At 35.9% G+C, this 24,699-nt stretch overlaps 1 non-coding gene across 1 annotated transcript; it reads right to left on the reverse strand.

The window, feature by feature from the left end:
• Positions 1-19,640: 19,640 nt before the first annotated feature.
• On the reverse strand, positions 19,641-19,747 carry LOC139894846 (small nucleolar RNA R71). Its single transcript, XR_011775326.1, has one exon. It is a non-coding gene; the product is annotated as a small nucleolar RNA R71 (small nucleolar RNA).
• Between the last annotated feature and the right edge of the window lie 4,952 nt (positions 19,748-24,699).

Below are 24,699 nucleotides of genomic sequence, written 5' to 3' on the forward strand. Positions count from 1 at the left end.
AACTATCTTATTCCGACTCGCTCGTTTCTTCTTCTTCGGTTTTGGTTTGTTTTGCCAAGTTTCTAGGGATATATGATGTTCCCCTAATACGAGCCGTCGTTGTCCACATTGGTTTAGAAAAACCTGGTAGTTTAGAGGTTCCCGGGTCATTGTTACAACTTAAGGACTTCGGGGGTTGACGATACATATAAAGTTCATCGGGGTTAGAATTAGATTTCTCTATTTTTATGCCCTTTCCCTTATTATTTTCTTTTGCCTTTTTAAATTCAGTTGGGGTAATTTCTATAACATCATTGGAATTCTCGTCGGAATCCGATTCATCGGAGAATTGGTAATCCTCCCAATATTTTGCTTCCTTGGCGGAAACACCATTGACCATAATTAACCTTGGTCGGTTGGTTGAGGATTCTCTTTTACTTAACCGTTTTATTATTTCCCCCACCGGTTCCGATTCTTCTTCCGGTTCCGATTCTTCTTCCGGTTCTGACTCTTCTTCCGGTTCCTCTTCGGGAACTTGTGAATCAGTCCACGAATCATTCCAATTTACATTTGACTCTTTATTATTATTAGGTGAGTCAATGGGACTTGTTCTAGAGGTAGACATCTATCACATAATATCAAACACGTTAAGAGATTAATATATCACATAATATTCATATGTTAAAAATATATAGTTTCCAAAAAAAAATGTTAAGCAATCATTTTTAAAGAAAACACGGTCGAAGTCCAGAATCACTAATGCATCCTAACAAACTCGATAAGACACACTAATGCAAATTTTCTGGTTCTCTAAGACCAACGCTCGGATACCAACTGAAATGTCCCGTTCTTATTGATTAAAAACGTTCCATATTAATTGATTTCGTTGCGAGGTTTTGACCTCTATATGAGACGTTTTTCAAAGACTGCATTCATTTTAAAACAAACCATAACCTTTATTTCATCAATAAAGGTTAAAAAAGCTTTACGTAGATGATCAAATAATGATAATCTAAAATATCCTGTTTACACACGACCATTACATCATGGTTTACAATACAAATATGTTACAACAAAATAAGTTTCTTGAATGCAGTTTTTACACAATATCATACAAGCATGGACTCCAAATCTCGTCCTTATTTAAGTATGCGACAGCGGAAGCTCTTAATAATCACCTGAGAATAAACATGCTTAAAACGTCAACAAAAATGTTGGTGAGTTATAGGTTTAACCTATATATATCAAATCATAATAATAGACCACAAGATTTCATATTTCAATACACATCCCATACATAGAGATAAAAATTATTCATATGGTGAACACCTGGTAACCGACATTAACAAGATGCATATATAAGAATATCCTCATCATTCCGGGACACCCTTCGGATATGATATAAATTTCGAAGTACTAAAGCATCCGGTACTTTGGATGGGGTTTGTTAGGCCCAATAGATCTATCTTTAGGATTCGCGTCAATTAGGGTGTCTGTTCCCTAATTCTTAGATTACCAGACTTAATAAAAAGGGGCATATTCGATTTCGATAATTCAACCATAGAATGTAGTTTCACGTACTTGTGTCTATTTTGTAAATCATTTATAAAACCTGCATGTATTCTCATCCCAAAAATATTAGATTTTAAAAGTGGGACTATAACTCACTTTCACAGATTTTTACTTCATCAGGAAGTAAGACTTGACCACTGGTTGATTCACGAACCTATAACAATATATACATATATATCAAAGTATGTTCAAAATATATTTACAACACTTTTAATATATTTTGATGTTTTAAGTTTATTAAGTCAGCTGTCCTCGTTAGTAACCTACAACTAGTTGTCCACAGTTAGATGTACAGAAATAAATAGATAAATATTATCTTGAATCAATCCACGACCCAGTGTATACGTATCTCAGTATTGATCACAACTCAAACTATATATATTTTGGAATCAACCTCAACCCTGTATAGCTAACTCCAACATTCACATATAGAGTGTCTATGGTTGTTCCGAAATATATATAGATGTGTCGACATGATAGGTCGAAACATTGTATACGTGTCTATGGTATCTCAAGATTACATAATATACAATACAAGTTGATTAAGTTATGGTTGGAATAGATTTGTTACCAATTTTCACGTAGCTAAAATGAGAAAAATTATCCAATCTTGTTTTACCCATAACTTCTTCATTTTAAATCCGTTTTGAGTGAATCAAATTGCTATGGTTTCATATTGAACTCTATTTTATGAATCTAAACAGAAAAAGTATAGGTTTATAGTCGGAAAAATAAGTTACAAGTCGTTTTTGTAAAGGTAGTCATTTCAGTCGAAAGAACGACGTCTAGATGACCATTTTAGAAAACATACTTCCACTTTGAGTTTAACCATAATTTTTGGATATAGTTTCATATTCATAATAAAAATCATTTTCTCAGAATAACAACTTTTAAATCAAAGTTTATCATAGTTTTTAATTAACTAACCCAAAACAGCCCGCGGTGTTACTACGACGGCGTAAATCCGGTTTTACGGTGTTTTTCGTGTTTCCAGGTTTTAAATCATTAAGTTAGCATATCATATAGATATAGAACATGTGTTTAGTTGATTTTAATAGTCAAGTTAGAAGGATTAACTTTTGTTTGCGAACAAGTTTAGAATTAACTAAACTATGTTCTAGTGATTACAAGTTTAAACCTTCGAATAAGATAGCTTTATATGTATGAATCGAATGATGTTATGAACATCATTACTCCCTTAAGTTCCTTGGATAAACCTACTGGAAAAGAGAAAAATGGATCTAGCTTCAATGGATCCTTGGATGGCTCGAAGTTCTTGAAGCAGAATCATGACACGAAAACAAGTTCAAGTAAGATCATCACTTGAAATAAGATTGTTATAGTTATAGAAATTGAACCAAAGTTTGAATATGATTATTACCTTGTATTAGAATGATAACCTACTGTAAGAAACAAAGATTTCTTGAGGTTGGATGATCACCTTACAAGATTGGAAGTGAGCTAGCAAACTTGAAAGTATTCTTGATTTTATGAAACTAGAACTTTTGGAATTTATGAAGAACACTTAGAACTTGAAGATAGAACTTGAGAGAGATCAATTAGATGAAGAAAATTGAAGAATGAAAGTGTTTGTAGGTGTTTTTGGTCGTTGGTGTATGGATTAGATATAAAGGATATGTAATTTTGTTTTCATGTAAATAAGTCATGAATGATTACTCATATTTTTGTAATTTTATGAGATATTTCATGCTAGTTGCCAAATGATGGTTCCCACATGTGTTAGGTGACTCACATAGGCTGCTAATAGCTGATCATTGGAGTGTATATACCAATAGTACATACATCTAAAAGTTGTGTATTGTACGAGTACGAATACGGGTTCATACGAGTAGAATTGTTGATGAAACTGAACGAGGATGTAATTGTAAGCATTTTTGTTAAGTAGAAGTATTTTGATAAGTGTCTTGAAGTCTTTCAAAAGTGTATGAATACATATTAAAACACTACATGTATATACATTTTAACTGAGTCGTTAAGTCATCGTTAGTCGTTACATGTAAATGTTGTTTTGAAACCTTTAGGTTAACGATCTTGTTAAATGTTGTTAACCCAATGTTTATAATATCAAAAGAGATTTTAAATTATTATATTATCATGATATTATGATGTACGAATATATCTTAATATGATATATATACATTAAATGTCGTTACAACGATAATCGTTACATATATGTCTCGTTTCAAAATCATTAAGTTAGTAGTCTTGTTTTTACATATGTAGTTCATTGTTAATATACTTAATGATATGTTTACTTATCATAATATCTTGTTAACTATATATATAACCATATATATGTCATCATATAGTTTTTACAAGTTTTAACGTTCGTGAATCACCGGTCAACTTGGGTAGTCAATTGTCTATATGAAACCTATTTCAATTAATCAAGTCTTAACAAGTTTGATTGCTTAATATGTTGGAAACATTTAATCATGTAAATATCAATCTCAATTAATATATATAAACATGGAAAAGTTCGGGTCACTACAGTATAAGCCTCAAGTGTACATGATAATGCTAAAAACGAACATATATTTCATAGCATTATCCCTCAAGAAAGACAAGATTTTAGTTGCAATTGTTCTATTTACAAGTGATATTCGTTTAAATAATAAAAGGTGAAGACAAAAGACAGATTCGACGAATTGAAGACGCAAACGACCAAAAAGCTCAAAAGTACAAAGTACAATCAAAGTGGTTCAAATTATTGATGAGAAACGTCTCAAAATTACAAGAGTACAATACGCAAAACGCAAAGTACAAGATATTAAATAGTACGAAAGGACGTTCGAAAATCCGGAACCGGGACCAGAGTCAACTCTCAACGCTCGACACAAAGGACTAAAAATTACAAGTCAACTGTGTACATAAATATAATATAATATATAAATAATTCTTAAAATTATATATATATATTATATTATATATGTAAACCGTCGGCAAACTATAAGACAAAGAAATGTGAGCTAGATTCCTGCTCCATGCAATCGCATGGCCAACTTTTTCTGGCCACATTCCTATATATTATATCCTCTCTATCTCTCTGTAATATATATATATATATATATATATATATATATATATATATATATATATATATATATATATATATATATATATATATATATATATATAATTTTAATTTTAATTTTAATTTAATAATAATAATAATAATGGTATGTTAGCGAATGTTGTAAGGGTGTAAGTCGAAATTGTGTCCGTGTAACGCTACGCTATTATTAATCATTGTAAGTTATGTTCAACCTTTTTAAATTAATGTCTCGTAGCTAAGTTATTATTATGCTTATTTAAGCCGAAGTAATCATGATGTTGGGCTAAATATTTAAGACGGGGTAATTGGGCTTTGTACCGTAATAGGGGTTTGGACAAAAGAACGACACTTGTGGAAATTAGATTATGGGCTATTAATGGGCTTTATATTTGTTTAATTAAATGATAGTTTATTAATTTAATATAAATATTTACAATCGGACATACCTATAAATAACCATATACACTCTATTGGACACGATGGGCAGGATATTTATAAGTACTAATAATCGTTCATTTAACCGGACACGGGAATGGATTAATAATCAATGGACTTATTAAAACAGGGGTGAATTATATACAAGTAAAATTGGTATAATTATAGTTTAAGTCCCCAATTAGTTGGAATATTTGACTTCGGATATAAGAATAATTTGACGAGGCCACTCGCACTTTATATTTATGACTGATGGACTGTTATGGACAAAAACCAGACGGACATATTGAATAATCCAGGACAAAGGACAATTAACCCATGGTAATAAACTAAAATCAACACGTCAAACATCATGATTACGGAAGTTTAAATAAGCATAATTCCTTTATTTCATATTTAATTGCACTTTTAATTATCGCACTTTAATTTATTGTCATTTTAATTATTGCACTTTTTAATTATCGCACTTTAATCTATTGTCATTTTAATTATTGCACTTTTTAATTATCGCAATTTTATTTATTGTCATTTTATTTATTGCTCTTTAATTTATCGCACTTTAATTATTGTTATTTACTTTACGCTTTAAATTAAGTCTTTTATATATTTAATATTTTATATTAGGTTTTAACTTCGACTTAAGTTTTTAAATCGACAAACCGGTCATTAAACGGTAAAAACCCCCTTTTATAATAATAATACTACTTATATTTATATTTATATTTATATTTATACAAATATAGTTTTAAAAATATAGCGTTAAACTTGGCTAGCTCCCTGTGGAACGAACCGGACTTACTAAAAACTACACTACTGTACGATTGGGTACACTGCCTATAAGTATTGTAGCAAGGTTTAGGTATATCCACTCTATAAATAAATAAATAACTTGTGTAAAATTGTATCGTATTTAATAGTATTTTGTAGTAAAAATATAACTATTTCGTATACACCTCCGCTGCAACATCAAGTTTTTGGCGCCGCTGCCGGGGACTGCTTAAACGCCGGAAGCGAAACGCTATATATATATATATAAAAAAAAGATTTTTACTAAGTTTTAATTTCTTTTTGTAAAAATACGTTTTAAATATTAAAAATACAAAAATATAAAAAGAAAAACAAAATATATATATTGTTAAGAGTTGTTCAAAATATAAAAAAATTAAAAAGTTTGTATTTTCTTTTAGTTACAAAAACTAATAGGTAGTTTTTTTGTAAAAATATAAGTTTTTATTTATTTTATTTAAATACTTTATATATTTATAAAACAAAAAAAGAAAAAAAAATATATATAAAAGAATACGGCCCGACACTGTAGCAGCCCATCTAAACAGACCTGGAAACCCAAGCAATGCGACCGCATGAAAATCCTACAGACAATCCATGCGATCGCATGGACTGATTTGATAGCCCCGGTACCTTAGTCAACGAATTAGGGTCACGTTTTTATTATTATTATTATTATTATTATTATTATTATTATTATTAATTATAATTGGGGTTAATTATTATATTATTTAGTTTTAGTTTTAGTTAATTTGTATTTTTAAGTATAATTAGTTTTATTAAATATATAAAATTAATACTTTTATAAAATAAATATAAAAATAATATTTTTATAAAAATAAGTAATTTTGTCTCTTTTTATATCTTTTTATATTTCGTATCATTTTTATCGTTTAAGCGTAATTTTATAATTTTTCGCTCGTACTTAGTTTTAAATTTAGTATTTGCCATAGTTATTTATATTTCTAGATTGTTAGGATTTGCCGTAAAATCCCTTAAGTGCTTTTTCTTTAGACTAAGATTTAGGTGCTTTAGAATTTTGCGACGCCGTTTTATAAATTTTAGTACTTTTTAAGTTATTGCCTTTTTGGATATAGAATTTCTTTTAAGCTTTAATACTTTTAGACGCAACTTTTAATTCTTAGTTTTTAGACTTTTAAGTTTTGACGCGCTACGTTCTTTTTATTATTTTTCGATCTTTTATTTTTCGACGTTTTCCGACGCGCTCTTTTTCTTTCTTATTTCTCGACACTCTAGTTTTTAGGACATAGAATTTTCTATTTCTTCTCTAAAATTTCTTTAAATTTCAACGAAAAATTATTTTAAGTGGTTAAATTGATAGACATCCAAAATTTTCTGGTTCGTAGTAATAGTTGAATTTGTTAGTGGCGAGTTGTGGGCTTCCGATTTAAAGGGTCCTGGCTACCTGCTGCATCTTTTGGCTATTCGAAACGTGGGCAAAATCAGAAAAGTCTATTAATTTGATAACTTATATAATTTTTATCTTTTATAACTAATAGGATATTCAGTGAATGCACCGAGCAAAACGTTTACCACCTTTTATACGTTCACCACCTGTAACTCGATCAAGACATCTAGCCAATATTATCGCCGTTGATTTTTCTTTAGAATCGTCATCCAGTCGACCAAGTACTCCAATTCAAAATTCTGATAATCCATTTTTTGAACCCGACCTCACTACTGAGAACCCGGAGGATATTCAAGGACAATTCCAAGATCCTAAACCACTAATCATTCCTCCTGAACCACAAACCGTTAAATCAGAATCCTCTAGTGATTCAGATTTAACAAATTCAATTATGGAAGTAACGGAACCTCTAAGTATGGAATCAAATGACAAATCCTACACATGGTAACTAATCAATGCCAATATAGTGGTACGCTAAAGGAAGATCCAAACGAACATCTTCGAACCTTTAATAGAATCTGTACTCTATTTAAAATCCGAGAAGTAGTGGATGAACAAATCTATCTCATGTTATTTGTGACGCCCCGTACTAAATCATCATGTACGGACCATCAACAACAGGATCATTACAAGGTTAAGTACTATATGCGTTTTCAAAACAGAGTTTGCATTCATTAATAAAAGTGACGTCATAACATACGTCAATTGTTTTACAAATCAAAGTATGCTTCACTAAGTAGAAGCATTAAATAAGTGTACGTGACCATAATGGTCGTTACATAACATAAATTCATAAGTAAAAAGTTTGAATGCAACATAAGTAGTCATGCGATAACAACTCTAGGCAGCGGGTTCTACAGCACGACTAGTAAGATAGCGGAAGCGACTTCAAGCACCTGAGAAAATACATGCTTAAAAAGGTCAACACAAAGGTTGGTGAGCTATAGTTTAAGTATAACAGTAATGTAAGTAGGCCACGAGATTTCAGTGCTACAACGAGCGATTCAAAAGTATGTAAAAGTATATGCTTAACCGTGGGCACCCGGTAACTAACTTAACGTTTAATGTACCCCCTTAAAGTGCACTTGGCAAGTGCGTATAACCTCGAAGTATTAAACACTCGTTAAATGCTAGCGCTACTAGCCCGAGTGGGGATGTCAAACCCTATGGATCCATATCTAAGATTCGCGTTCACGGTTCAAAAACCAATGATTAAACGTTACCGAGCTAAAGGGAATGTTTCTGCCGTTATATAACCCACACATATATAAAGTTTAAGTACTCGTGCCTAGTATGTAAAACATAAAATCCGCATGTATTCTCAGTTCCCAAAATAAGTTAAAGTAAAAAGGGAATGCTATAACTCACAATGATTAGTAGTAATGGTAAGGTAGTAGTCGGAAAGTGGTGTGCAAGTAACGGTCCAAACGTCCTCAACCTAAGTCAAATAGCACTAAGTCAATAAGTCGTCTCAAAAGGTTTACAAGTACGTAATTAAGGTCATAAGGGTCATCATCAATCATCATTAAACAAAAGGTAACAAGTAAGACTCGTTTATGAAAGTCGTTTAAAACAAAGGCTGACTTCGGTCAGTCACCACGGCCTCTACCCTTACTGAATTAAGGTGAGACCAGTGGTCATGGCTCCGTCTATGAGTCCCTTAAGTGTGGTAAAATTTACAGAAGCAAACTCGTCTTGGTTTGACCGTGGCGACGGTCTAAGTGCGAGTAGGTCAGAAATTTCTGCACAACGTTAAAGAACATGGTAACGATCGGAGGGCCATAAATCCTAAACCGTAACTCGGATTAAGACGAGTCCTATATGAAAAGTTATCTACTCGAAAAGTTCTATCTAAAAATCAAGGTTAGAACAGCCCAGGTCTACTGGTCTGTTCCAGAAGCATCAGGTCAGTAGGTTTTGGACAGAACAGTGGGTTTTGGAGAGTTCCGGTTGTCTCGGTGCTTGATGTTCATCACGGTTCTCATCCTTGATGCGTATAGCTTCAAGTGTACAACTCGTTGATGTGTTAACATCATTTTGACCAAGGTTTGTCCATCATAACTCAAGTGCAAGTGTTGTAAGTGTTTGATGAACCAAGGTTACATGTAAGTTTATGAACAAGTTCATGAACACTAAGAAAGATCACAACCAAGTGTTGGATCCATGATACTTGCACCAAAGTGTAAGCTCTTGTTGGTTTCATGTCCTTGTTCAAATGTGTAGTAAGCAACTAACAATAAGAAATAAATAAAAATGAATGATAAGCCTAAACCAACCATGAAGGTGGTATTCTAGTAACATACAACAAACAAGAACACAAGTAACAATTATAAAGATTATAAACTTTAAATCTTTGAAACAAATAAAGTAGAAAACTAAATAAACAAGAAAATGATTCATAGTTGCTCATACTTTTAAAGATTCAACCAAGTTGATCTTTAAGTGAAGTAACTTCAAAGTTACTTCAAGAACTACAAGTAATGAGTTTATACAACTATGAACTTTAGTTATTTTGAAACAAAATATGTAGAACATAACTAGATAGATTATGTTCTTGAATGTTCTTGTTATAACAAGATAAAGATGAAGAAATCAAACTAGTAAGTTTGTTCTTGAAAGTTAGAAAGTAAGTAACATATAACTAGTAACTACATGTATTCAAACATTAAGTAAGAACAAGTAAACAAACAACAATTGATGATGATGTTTAAGGGGTAAAAGGCCACGGTTTTTAGGGAGAAAGAAGAAGAAGAAATGTCTTCAAATTACTTACAAAGAACAAAGAACTTGAGAGAAAAAGAGAGAAGAAAATTGCAAGTAATGTGTGTGTGTGTTTTGAGAGAGTAATCTAGAGAATGAAGTAATGAAATTTGAAAAACAAAACACCCTAATATGACACTATGGGTTCGGCATTCTGCAGCAAAAAAGGGGAAGAGGTTTGTTTGTTGGTTACATGCAAGTAAAGAGGTTAAAAGTTGGTTAAAAGGGTTAGTCTCATGGGGATTATAAGGCAACTAGATTCCTTAAGCAAGTAACTAGTTAGTTTATGTTTAAATGATACTTACAAGTATGCAAGAGTGGGCTTAATGTCCATTAAAAGAAGTAGGGTGGGCTTGTGAGTCTTATTCAAGAGTCCATTACACTAATTAAAGCCCAAGTTGCAAATAATCCAAATAAGTCCAACTTAAGCCCAAGTAATTAACTAACCATCTTAGTTAATTAAAATGATTAATAAAATTAATCATGAATGTAAATAATACCTTAAAATATTATTCGTGCAAGTTCCGGGTGTCACAAAGACGTTTCGGGCATTTAAAGTTCAAGTACGGGCAATTAAAGCAACATGTAAATGTAATAACATACATTCGATTAATCACACGTATTAATAATAATAATTATTAATAAATAACGTTGGAAAAACCAGGGTCGTTACATTACCCACCTGTTAAAGAAAATTTCGTCCCGAAATTTAAGCTGAAGTAGATGAAGGAGTCGGGAAAAGATGAGGATATTTCCGCATCATTTGATCCTCTCGTTCCCAAGTAAACTCAGGTCCTCGTTTGGCATTCCATCGTACTCGTACAATCGGAATCTTGTTGCGTTTCAAAGTTTTGATCTCACGATCCATAATCTCAACAGGTTCCTCCACAAAGTGGAGTTTGTCATCAATAGTAAGTTCTTCCAAAGGTATGATGAGTTCGGGTGCAGCAAGACACTTCTTCAAGTTTGACACATGGAAGGTAGGATGAACTGAGCTCAATTGTGCTGGTAGATCCAAACGGTAAGCAACTGGTCCAACACGTTCCAAGATCTCGAAAGGACCAATGTATCGTGGGTTCAACTTTCCACGTTTTCCAAAACGGATCACACCTTTCCAAGGTGCAACCTTCAACATTACACGATCACCAACATTAAATTCAAAGTCTTTCCGTTTAAGATCGGCATAGCTCTTTTGGCGATCACGGGCAGTCTTAAGTCTAGCTTGGATCTGAGCAATCTTCTCCGTGGTTTCGTGAACTACCTCGGGTCCGGTGATTTGCTTTTCGCCTACTTCGGCCCAACAAATAGGAGATCGGCACTTACGACCATACAATGCTTCAAAATGTGCAGCATTAATGCTTGAGTGATAACTGTTATTGTACGAGAATTCGGCGAGTGGCAAATGCCTTTCCCAGGCCTTTCCAAAATCAATGACACATGCACGCAGCATGTCCTCCAAGGTCTGAATCGTTCGTTCACTTTGCCCGTCAGTCTGAGGATGATAAGCAGTACTCATGTCAAGGCGAGTTCCCATGGCTTCTTGCAAAGAACGCCAAAATCTGGAAGCAAAACGGGGATCGCGATCGGAGATGATTGATAAAGGTACACCATGACGAGATACAACCTCTTTGATGTACAGCTGAGCAAGTCTTTCCATTGTATCAGTTTCCTTCATCGCTAGGAAGTGTGCAGATTTGGTGAGGCGGTCAACAATAACCCAAATAGTATCGCATCCGCCCACCGTCTTCGGCAGCTTAGAAATGAAATCCATTGTGATCCTTTCCCACTTCCATTGTGGGATTTCCGGCTGTTGAAGTAACCCAGAAGGTCTCTGATGTTCGGCTTTAACCTTCGAGCAAGTCAAACACTTACCAACATAAGTCGCAACGTCCTTCTTAAGATTCGGCCACCAATACTGTTCTTTAAGGTCGTGGTACATCTTACCTGCACCGGGGTGAATCGAATATCTCGATTTGTGTGCTTCATCAAGTATCAGGCTTCGTAGATCTCCATAGTAAGGTACCCAAATTCTTCCGGCATAACATCGGAGTCCAGACTCTCTAACCTCGAATCGAGAGACAAGTATGTTCAAATGCTCGTGAGATATGTTCTCCTCCTTGAGAGCCTCAACTTGGGCTACTCTGATCTGGTTGTTGAGGTTCGAATGGATGGTGATGTTCAGAGCCCTAACACGGAGAGGTGCCGTCCTCTCCTTTCGGCTTAAAGCGTCAGCTACAACATTGGCCTTGCCAGGGTGATAACGGAGTTCACAATCGTAGTCGTTGAGCGTCTCGATCCATCGACGCTGTATCATATTCAATTGCTTCTGATCGAAGATGTGCTGGAGACTCTTGTGATCGGTGAAGATAGTGCTCTTAGTTCCATACAAATAATGTCTCCACAATTTGAGTGCAAAGACAACGGCTCCAAGTTCAAGATCATGTGTAGTGTAGTTCCGCTCATGAATCTTCAATTGGCGGGAGGCATAGGCAATAACCTTTGATCGTTGCATCAGTACACAACCAAAACCACTCTTCGATGCATCGCAATAAACAACAAAGTCGTCACTGCCTTCAGGAAGTGATAGGATAGGTGCGGAGGTTAACTTCTTCTTCAAAATTTGGAATGCTGATTCGTGTGTGGGTTCCCAAATGAACTTCTTGCCCTTGTGAGTCAGTGCGGTCAAAGGACGCGCAATCAGAGAAAATCCTTCGATAAACCTTCGATAATAACCGGCGAGACCTAGAAATTGGCGAATATGCGTTGGAGTAGTGGGGGTCTCCCACTTGCTGATGGCTTCAATCTTGGTGGGATCAACTTTGATACCCTGGTCGCTCACAACATGACCCAAAAACTGTACTTCCTTCAACCAAAATTCGCACTTGGAGAATTTGGCGTAAAGTTGCTCTTGTCTTAAGAGTTCAAGCACTAGCCGAAGGTGTTGCTCATGTTCTTCTTCGCTCTTAGAGTAGATGAGGATATCATCTATGAAGACGATAACAAACTTATCCAAGTAAGGCTTGCAGACACGATTCATGAGATCCATGAACACGGCAGGTGCATTTGTCAAACCGAATGGCATCACGAGGAACTCATAATGACCATAACGGGTCCTGAATGCAGTTTTCATCACGTCACTTTCCTTCACCCTCAGCTGGTGATATCCGGATCGCAAATCGATCTTTGAATAAACGCTCGATCCTTGTAGTTGATCAAAAAGATCATCAATTCGTGGAAGAGGATATCGATTCTTGATAGTCAATTTGTTGAGTTCACGGTAGTCGATACACATACGGAAGGATCCATCCTTCTTCTTTACAAACAACACAGGTGCGCCCCAAGGCGAGAAGCTTGGTTGGATAAACCCTCGATCTAATAGTTCTTGTAGTTGACTCTGTAATTCTTGCATCTCGGAAGGTGCGAGTCTATAAGGTGCGCGAGCTACAGGTGCAGCTCCTGGCACTAAGTCAATCTGAAACTCTACGGCTCTCGGCGGTGGTAATCCAGGCAATTCCTCTGGGAAGACATCGGAAAATTCGTTCACAATTCGAACGTCGTTCACGCTCTTCACTTCAGTTTCTACCGCTTTCACATGTGCTAGGACAGCAAAGCGTCCCTTCTTCATAATCTTTTGCGCTTTCACGCAACTAATGAGGTTCAATTTCGAGGTACATCTCTCTCCATAGATAACCAGTGGTTCGCCATCTCCTCGTGGTATGCGAAGTGCTTTATCTCCACAGATAACATCGGCCTTTATCTTGCTCAACCAATCCATACCGACGATCGCGTCAAAACTTCCCAGTTTGATAGGTATCAAATCAATTTCGAAATCTGCACCAGCTATGTTGATAATAGCTCCACGACTAATATGGTCAACCTTTTCAAGTTTTCCATTGGCGACCTCGACAAGCATACTTTCCTTCAAAGGAACTAACGACCAATCTAACTTATCACAAAAATGTCTACACACATAGCTCCTATCGGCACCAGTATCAAATAGGACAGAAGCTAAAAGATTGTTGATCTTGAATATACCTGTCACCAAGTCGGGGTCGTCGCGTGCATCTCTTGCATTAACATTGAAGGCTCTAGCACGTGGTGGTCCGCCATCCTTACGCTTGTTAGGACACTCGTTTCTGAAATGGCCCGTCTTTCCACATTCATAACACTTCTTAGGCCCATTGTTGTTGTGGTTTGGCTTCACATTCAAAGTGGTAACCTTGCAATCCTTGCCAACATGTCCAGATCGTTGGCACTTCTCACAGATAACATTGCAATACCCAGTGTGGTGCTTGTAGCACCTATTGCATTGTGGTAAGGTTCCTTTGTAGTTCGGATTGGTGCGGTTGTTGTTGTTGGGGTTGGTGTTGTTGTTGTGCATGTTGTTGTTTTGCCTAAACCCTTCATGTCGCTTTGCCGGGTTTTGATCATAGTTCCTACCCCTGTTGTTGTTGTGGTTGTTGTCCCATTTCCTCTTTTCACCACTAACAGTTTCAAACTTAGCCTTCTCCGGCTCATCCAGGATGATTTGATTCAAGAGAGTATGCGCCATGCGCATTGCTTCGGGAACACTTGGTGGCTTGGATGAGGTAACATTACCCTTGATGGACTTAGGAAGTCCCGAGAAGTATTTCTCCAAACGCTTAAATTCGGGGGTGACCATGGTTGGACACATAAGAGCCAATTCCAAAAACCTACGGTTGTAGCTGTTAAGGTCGTTCCCTACAGTTTTCAATTGCATAAATTCGATTTCCATCTTTTGAATCTCGGTTCTCGGACAGTATTCCTCGATCATAGCACATTTAAATTCTTCCCAAGGCGTAGCATACGCCTCATCAATTCCTTTCGCTTGGGCCATGGTATTCCACCATGTGAGCGCGCCATCAGACAGCGTGCAAGATGCAAATTTCGTTTTGTTAGCCTCAGAACAATTGCTAACCCTGAATACCGATTCCAACTTTTCGAACCATCTGGTGAGACCGACGGGTCCCTCAGTGCCACTGAAGTAGTGTGGCTTGCAGTTTTGGAATTCCTTGTAAGTACACCCATCTCGAACGACAGGTGGATTGACAGGAGGTGGTGGTGGAGCTTGGGGTTGTCTTTCAGCTAGTGCAGCAGCGACTCGCTCGTTAATCATTTCCTCAATTTTTGCCGCGGTGGGGGTAGATCTCCCGTTGGCCATGATGTTCTATACAAACATTTTGACTCAAGTCAAAATCCATTATGCAAATAATAATAATATAGTATATAACAACCAACATGAAAGCAGCACAACACATGTTGATTAAGTAATGCAAGCATATATAAGTACCACAAAACCATGATATGATAATGTAAATAGAACACTTGCGCACAAAGTAACAACACAAATTCCATTCATTAATGATAATAAGTTCATACATTACAATAAGTTCGTACATTACATAAGTGAAATATGAAATTACAAAAAGAGATTACAATACAGAATCTAGTACAAAGTCCTACGGCGATGGTGGGTACAAGATGTCCAAAACATGAGCCAACTGCTCCTCGAGCTCAGTAACTCGAGTCTGGAGAATCTCAATCTCCCGCCTCATTTCCTCATTAGAGGAAGATGGTGGGGCAGGTGGTGCTGGCGGTGCAGGTGGAGCCGGTGGTGCTGAAGTGGATGGTCCGGCTCTGGGTGGAGACGGTAATATCAGTGGGTCGGCGGGGTACGGCACCAGCCGTTTACGAGCAGTGATCCTACGACGCCGACCATAAGCGTCAGTGACAGTACGACCAGGAATTATGCCAGCGAAGCGATACCGCTTCTTCGGCGGGGTAGAAGGTGCCTGAATCGGTCGGTCAGCGGGATCCTCCTCATCACTGGAGTCGTCAGATGAGGTGTCGTCTGAAGAAGCATCGGTGGAAGAACCGTCGTCTGAATCATGCGGTGGTGGCGCGGGTGGCTCAACATATCCGAAAGCGGCCAACATCTGTCGGTGTCAGCCTGGCGTGATCACGGCTAAGCGGCCATCGGCAGTGCGTCGGCAAGGTGTGCGCCAGTGATTACGGAAGGGTCCTTCCCCGAACTCCGCGGGGATCTCCATGCCACCAATGCGAGCCAGTTGCCTCAGGGGTCTGGAAGAAGACGCCGGGATAGGCACACTAGAGCTAGCTCCAGAACTAGAGGCGCCGGGGTCGCCAGTGGGTGTCGGGGCTGGAATGTCGGCAGCAGCAGCAGCAACAGGTGCAGCAGTGGGTGGAACAACGGGGCCTGAGCCGCTCGGGATGTCAGTAGGTGGAACGTCCGACATCTGAACAAGGAAAAATAAATTTTCCATGTCAGTATGTCATAAAGCAAGCAAATAATAGGCCAACAGTTTAATTCATGTATAACAATAAGTAGCATGGCAATATCAGTAATCGTACGAAACTAGCATGCAATCGAAAGCAAGTAATAGCATGCAGTAGTGAAATCACGTAGTAGCACACGGCATATAGCAGTAACAGTAAGCAGCAGCATGCAGTAAGTTCAGCGGAAACAAGTAAACTAACAAGTTGTAGATTAGCCCTATTAGTGAATCCTACTCGGGTCGGTCTTAGACTCACTAATGCATCCTAATTCCCTACAACCAATGCTCTGATACCAAATGTGACGCCCCGTACTAAATCATCATGTACGGACCATCAACAACAGGATCATTACAAGGTTAAGTACTATATGCGTTTTCAAAACAGAGTTTGCATTCATTAATAAAAGTGACGTCATAACATACGTCAATTGTTTTACAAATCAAAGTATGCTTCACTAAGTAGAAGCATTAAATAAGTGTACGTGACCATAATGGTCGTTACATAACATAAATTCATAAGTAAAAAGTTTGAATGCAACATAAGTAGTCATGCGATAACAACTCTAGGCAGCGGGTTCTACAGCACGACTAGTAAGATAGCGGAAGCGACTTCAAGCACCTGAGAAAATACATGCTTAAAAAGGTCAACACAAAGGTTGGTGAGCTATAGTTTAAGTATAACAGTAATGTAAGTAGGCTACGAGATTTCAGTGCTACAACGAGCGATTCAAAAGTATGTAAAAGTATATGCTTAACCGTGGGCACCCGGTAACTAACTTAACGTTTAATGTACCCCCTTAAAGTGCACTTGGCAAGTGCGTATAACCTCGAAGTATTAAACACTCGTTAAATGCTAGCGCTACTAGCCCGAGTGGGGATGTCAAACCCTATGGATCCATATCTAAGATTCGCGTTCACGGTTCAAAAACCAATGATTAAACGTTACCGAGCTAAAGGGAATGTTTCTGCCGTTATATAACCCACACATATATAAAGTTTAAGTACTCATGCCTAGTATGTAAAACATAAAATCCGCATGTATTCTCAGTTCCCAAAATAAGTTAAACTAAAAAGGGAATGCTATAACTCACAATGATTAGTAGTAATGGTAAGGTAGTAGTCGGAAAGTGGTGTGCAAGTAACGGTCCAAACGTCCTCAACCTAAGTCAAATAGCACTAAGTCAATAAGTCGTCTCAAAAGGTTTACAAGTACGTAATTAAGGTCATAAGGGTCATCATCAATCATCATTAAACAAAAGGTAACAAGTAAGACTCGTTTATGAAAGTCGTTTAAAACAAAGGCTGACTTCGGTCAGTCACCACGGCCTCTACCCTTACTGAATTAAGGTGAGACCAGTGGTCATGGCTCCGTCTATGAGTCCCTTAAGTGTGGTAAAATTTACAGAAGCAAACTCGTCTTGGTTTGACCGTGGCGACGGTCTAAGTGCGAGTAGGTCAGAAATTTCTGCACAACGTTAAAGAACATGGTAACGATCGGAGGGCCATAAATCCTAAACCGTAACTCGGATTAAGACGAGTCCTATATGAAAAGTTATCTACTCGAAAAGTTCTATCTAAAAATCAAGGTTAGAACAGCCCAGGTCTACTGGTCTGTTCCAGAAGCATCAGGTCAGTAGGTTTTGGACAGAACAGTGGGTTTTGGAGAGTTCCGGTTGTCTCGGTGCTTGATGTTCATCACGGTTCTCATCCTTGATGCGTATAGCTTCAAGTGTACAACTCGTTGATGTGTTAACATCATTTTGACCAAGGTTTGTCCATCATAACTCAAGTGCAAGTGTTGTAAGTGTTTGATGAACCAAGGTTACATGTAAGTTTATGAACAAGTTCATGAACACTAAGAAAGATCACAACCAAGTGTTGGATCCATGATACTTGCACCAAAGTGTAAGCTCTTGTTGGTTTCATGTCCTTGTTCAAATGTGTAGTAAGCAACTAACAATAAGAAATAAATAAAAATGAATGATAAGCCTAAACCAACCATGAAGGTGGTATTCTAGTAACATACAACAAACAAGAACACAAGTAACAATTATAAAGATTATAAACTTTAAATCTTTGAAACAAATAAAGTAGAAAACTAAATAAACAAGAAAATGATTCATAGTTGCTCATACTTTTAAAGATTCAACCAAGTTGATCTTTAAGTGAAGTAACTTCAAAGTTACTTCAAGAACTACAAGTAATGAGTTTATACAACTATGAACTTTAGTTATTTTGAAACAAAATATGTAGAACATAACTAGATAGATTATGTTCTTGAATGTTCTTGTTATAACAAGATAAAGATGAAGAAATCAAACTAGTAAGTTTGTTCTTGAAAGTTAGAAAGTAAGTAACATATAACTAGTAACTACATGTATTCAAACATTAAGTAAGAACAAGTAAACAAACAACAATTGATGATGATGTTTAAGGGGTAAAAGGCCACGGTTTTTAGGGAGAAAGAAGAAGAAGAAATGTCTTCAAATTACTTACAAAGAACAAAGAACTTGAGAGAAAAAGAGAGAAGAAAATTGCAAGTAATGTGTGTGTGTGTTTTGAGAGAGTAATCTAGAGAATGAAGTAATGAAATTTGAAAAACAAAACACCCTAATATGACACTATGGGTTCGGCATTCTGCAGCAAAAAAGGGGAAGAGGTTTGTTTGTTGGTTACATGCAAGTAAAGAGGTTAAAAGTTGGTTAAAAGGGTTAGTCTCATGGGGATTATAAGGCAACTAGATTCCTTAAGCAAGTAACTAGTTAGTTTATGTTTAAATGATACTTACAAGTATGCAAGAGTGGGCTTAATGTCCATTAAAAGAAGTAGGGTGGGCTTGTGAGTCTTATTCAAGAGTCCATTACACTAATTAAAGCCCAAGTTGCAAATAATCCAAATAAGTCCAACTTAAGCCCAAGTAATTAACTAACCATCTTAGTTAATTAAAATGATTAATAAAATTAATCATGAATGTAAATAATACCTTAAAATATTATTCGTGCAAGTTCCGGGTGTCACAAAGACGTTTCGGGCATTTAAAGTTCAAGTACGGGCAATTAAAGCAACATGTAAATGTAATAACATACATTCGATTAATCACACGTATTAATAATAATAATTATTAATAAATAACGTTGGAAAAACCAGGGTCGTTACATTATTTCCCTGGACTATAAAGGGAGAAGCCAAAGATTGGTTAGAATCGTTACCTGAAGGGGCGATTGATACATGGGATGTTTTAGTTGAAAAATTTCTTAAACAATTCTTTCCGGCATCCAAAGCTGTGAGACTTCAAGGAGAAATTGTTACGTTCACACAAAAGCCAAATGAAACATTATATGAGGCATGGACAAGATTTGGAAAGTTGTTGAAAGGATGTCCGCAACATGGTTTAGACACTTATCAAATAGTACAAATATTCTACCAAGGATGCGACATTGCTACACGAAAAGACATCGACATAACAGCTGGTGGTTCCATTATGAAGAAAACCACAACTGAAGCTCACAATATTATTGATAACACAGCCTCCCACTCGCATGAGCCGATTCTAGCCATGACTTTGATTCCGTTTTCGAAAAAATAGATTCTTTCGAGAGACGAATGGAAAATATGAATAAAGATATTCACGCAATACGAATCAGTTGTGAGCAATGCGGTGGACCACACTTAACAAAAGATTGTCACATCGAGCAAACGATGGAACAACGAGAGAATGTTTCCTACATGAACCAAAGGTTGGGAAATAATTATCAAAATAATTATCAACCGCCAAGGCCAAACTTCAATCGAAATCAAAACATTCTTTACAATCCAAATGGACCTAACAATAACTATAACTCGTACAACCAACAAGGTCCGAATAACCAACCAACTCAAAACAACACTTTCAATCAACAAAGACCTGGCTTGTATAAACCACCACAACAAACCGAAGAGAAAAAGCCAAATCTGGAAGAAATGATGGCAAAGCTAATGGAATCTCAAACACAATTTATTACATCTCAAACCCAAACGAATGAGAGGTTTGATCAATCATTAAGAACTCAACAAGCTTCCATTTTGAATCTAGAAAAACACGTAGGTACTCTTGCTAGCATGATGAGTGAGAGGGAACAAGGAAAGCTACCGAGTAATACTGAAGTAAATCCTCGGAATGAGAATGTTAATATGGTCTCAACAAATTCTAAAAAACTAGCATCAGAAGATGGGAAGGTTTTAGATGTGAGTAACAATGAAGAAGTTACAACACCACCACCACCCGAGTATGTAAAGCCAGTGGTGATATCATACAGACCACCCATCCCGTTTCCAAGAAAAGGAGTTGAGTATGAGCAAGTAATAGGTAATAAAGTTTGTGATACCTCTGGAAAGAAGAAGAAGAATAAGAAAGTGCAAGAAATAAAAACCGTAAAGATAAACCTGGTGAAGATAGTTCCACCAAAACCTCCACCCAGGGTGGGTGATCCGGGTGAATTTATTGTTCCTTGTCTACTGAGTGATTGTGTCATGTATGATGCACTAGCAGATTTAGGTGCAAGTGTGAGTGTTATGCCTCTTTCATTATATAAGAGATTAGGAGTAGGTGAGTTAAGTCCAACAGAGATGAGTGTTCGACTCTTTGATCAAACCATTAGGCACCCAGTTGGAATTGCTGACAACCTACCCGTTCAAGTGGGTAATTTAACCTTTTGAGTCGAATTTATTGTCATTGACATAGAAGAGGACTCAAACATTCCTCTAATTTTAGGTCGACCATTTTTAGCATCCACCGGGGCGTTATTTGATGTAAGAGAGGGTAGAATGACACTTAGTGATGGTGAAAAATCAATCACCTTTGTGAGTCGAAAGTCTAAATCTCCACCAACCAAAACCGTTGAACCGATAAAAACGATCGATGAGAAGCATATTGTTTTATCAACTTCAACGGTAGTGCTTAACAATAATAAAATGCCTAAGTGTGGGGAAAATGAAGTAACACCTAATGATGACCTGATAACAAAGAACCCCGTTGTTGATACGAAATTAAATGACTCCGTTATTAATAGTTCAATGAAGAAACTTATTAAACGGATTCGCGATACTAGAACCATGGGGAAGTTTAAGTTATGTAACCGGTTAGTATCTAATCTATCGCCTAAAGAAAAGGCGAAACTAGTTGAATTTGTGAATATTACACAAGAATCCGACTAATGGCTTAAAGCAAAAGTCACAGATATGCAAGTTGATTATGGTCCAAGAGAAATTGACAATGAAGTTAATCACAATTTCGACACCACAGCTACCTAAGTGTGGGGAGATTCAAATGTTCTAAAAAGAAATTACTGTCTAAAGTTAGTTGTTCTGTTCTCGTGTAGTTCCGATAATGGAATCCGATTGGTCTTTTCCGCTAGCAGACACTAAAGAACTAGTTTTCTTCCCTCCATTCTGAATTTTATTTTGTTTTGTAGGTTTGTATGAAATTAATACGCTTTTTAAATTTAAGTTTTGTGTGAATTTAAAAACAAAAATTACTTTATTTCATTAAGTTTAAAAAATGATTTCTAAAATTCATCGTAAGATGAAGACTAGGTCATAGAACCGAAATTGCTTTACCCGAGGGCGGGGCAAAAAATTTTGTTATCATTATTTTTAATTTTATTGATCTAAAGTATACAAAAAAAATTAAAAAACCCAAAAATCTTTGCTTTTAAAACAATCGCTTCAAAAACGACAAATTTTAAATTTTGTCGAGGGACGGACTAGGTAAACATACCGAAACTACCTAAAGTAAAAGGAAACAAAATTTTAAAAAAAATATTCATTTAAATTGTTTTAATAAATAAAGGTTTTATAAAAAAATATATATAATAAAAATATTATGTATGTTTGTAGTTTATCTTATGTACCAAACAGGGTAAAACAGCGCACTTTCAAAGACTGACATTAAGTTCAGCAAAAGCTACAAATATTGACGATAAGATGCAAAACATATGTGAAATTACAACAAAAGAAATGAACGATGAGGCGCGCGCCATCTATCATTCAACGAGCTTAGAAATTTTAAACTGGGTATTTTTAATTACTTTTCTATACTAATCACCCTCATGAATTTATAATTATAGTCTGATTTCATGCAAATGAGGGCATTGCATGATCTTAAGTGTGTGAAGGGGTTAAATTCTTTCAGATTTTTAAAATTTTAATTTAAACACTTGGTTACCATTAAAAATACTAGTAACGCAGTAGTCGTATTAGAATCTAGTGCTCTCTGATAATAAAGAACAGCCCTAGTCTTATATACTGACTACCCAATTCTAGTAAAAATTTTCAAAATTTTCAAATAAATGAATTCAAAATCATGTTTACACAAATTTATGAACGATAAAACTAGGTGTTAACATCGAAATTATTGTTACCTCGGAAAGGACATAAATTGAGAAATAACCTAAAATGTTAGAATTCATTTAAAATGGAATAGAGGACAATAAAAAGGCAAAGAAAGGAAAATAAAAGCCAAGTGTGGGAAAAATTTACCAAGTTATTTAAAACATATATCACACATTTTTGTACAAATAATTGAAGATACTTTTATTTTGGACAAAATTAACCGTTTTACCCGGTAAATTGTAATATATTTGAAAGAAAGATGGATCTACACGATGAAGCAATTCCATCATTAAAAGGAAGTAAAGTCTTCCGAAAAAGATACGCGCTTCTTGATTTAGGTCAGGAAGTTGTCGTCCAGACCAGTTGTAGAGTCTACGAAAAATCTTGAAAAGTTTTCTCGAAAATCAGCTGGAAATCCACGGACCTCAGCATCAAACAGGGTCGCCAATTGGTCTGACTTATCCTAACCATGAGAGGATCTGTCTCGTAAAATGGGGAGGGCGCCGTGCAAATTATCTTGATAAGACTAATGAATCAGACCCCCAGAAAGGATAATCTCCTTAAAGATTAAAAATCAGCTTTTAAGCCTGATATTACTCAATCCTTGAGATTGACCTTAAAGATTGAGAATTACAAACTCATGGAATTCTATGATATCTAAACTCGAGCTTGAACGAGAAAATATTTTGATCAAATTAAAATCGATTTGTTTTCTGAAAACCCATTTTTAATGCGTTCATTACCATTGAACGTAAAATCCTAAGAATTCACCTGGAATTCATTAGGTCACCTGAACCAAATCGGGTGTCAACCGTAAAAACGGTGGTTTCATAGCATGGTCGAAGACAGGACCTTGTGCCAGACCGGAAAAACTATAGGGTGATCTTTACTATTGCTCCTATAAAGGATAGTAATTGCATCTGACACGATATAGACCATAATTAAAAGCATGTCACGGGACATTGCCTCAACAGTTGCTTGTTCAACGCTTTCCTTTACAACCGGACGGTAGTTTACCGTAAGGTAATATACGGAGCAAGTATACTGGACGTGTTGCTTTCCTAATACAAGGTTAGCAAGTGGGTGACACAAAACCGCAAGTTTTGAGCAAAACTTTTCAAATCTGAAACCCACCAAACCCACAAAAACAATTTGCAAACACCGGTGAAGGGTTATTCCGGAAAACTTATCTAGGGTAAAAGCTAGAATGAATTTTCAAAAGATCAAATGTTTTCATAAAGATCCAATTTCCTTAAGGATCTAAATTTTCATAGTCATGTGGGACTGTAAACCACATCGTTACTACCATTATTCATACCGCCGTATAGAAATCACTGATGTACAAAGTGTGAAGAATAAAGAAGTGATTCTAGTATGTTTTTATTTCAAGACTATATTGCTTGAGGACAAGCAACGCTCAAGTGTGGGAATATTTGATAATGCTAACAACGAACATATATTTCATAGCATTATCCCTCAAGAAAGATAAGCTTTTAGTTGCAATTGTTCTATTTACAAATGATATTCGTTTAAATAATAAAAGGTGAAGACAAAAAACAGATTCGACGAATTGAAGATGCAAACGACCAAAAAGCTCAAAAGTACAAAGTACAATCAAAGTGGTTCAAATTATTGATGAGAAACGTCTCAAAATTACAAGAGTACAATACGCAAAATGCAAAGTACAAGATATTAAATAGTACGAAAGGACGTTCGAAAATCCGGAACCGGGACCAGAGTCAACTCTCAATGCTCGACGCAACGGACTAAAAATTACAAGTCAACTATGCACATAAATATAATATAATATATAAATAATTCTTAAAATTATATATATATATATATATATATATATATATATATATATATATATATATATATATATATATATATATATATATATATATATATATATATATATATATATATATATATATATATATATATTATATTATATATATAAACCGTCGGCAAAC

The sequence above is a fragment of the Rutidosis leptorrhynchoides genome, chromosome 2 (assembly GCF_046630445.1).
Source record: "Rutidosis leptorrhynchoides isolate AG116_Rl617_1_P2 chromosome 2, CSIRO_AGI_Rlap_v1, whole genome shotgun sequence".
NCBI classification, from domain to species: Eukaryota; Viridiplantae; Streptophyta; class Magnoliopsida; order Asterales; family Asteraceae; genus Rutidosis; species Rutidosis leptorrhynchoides.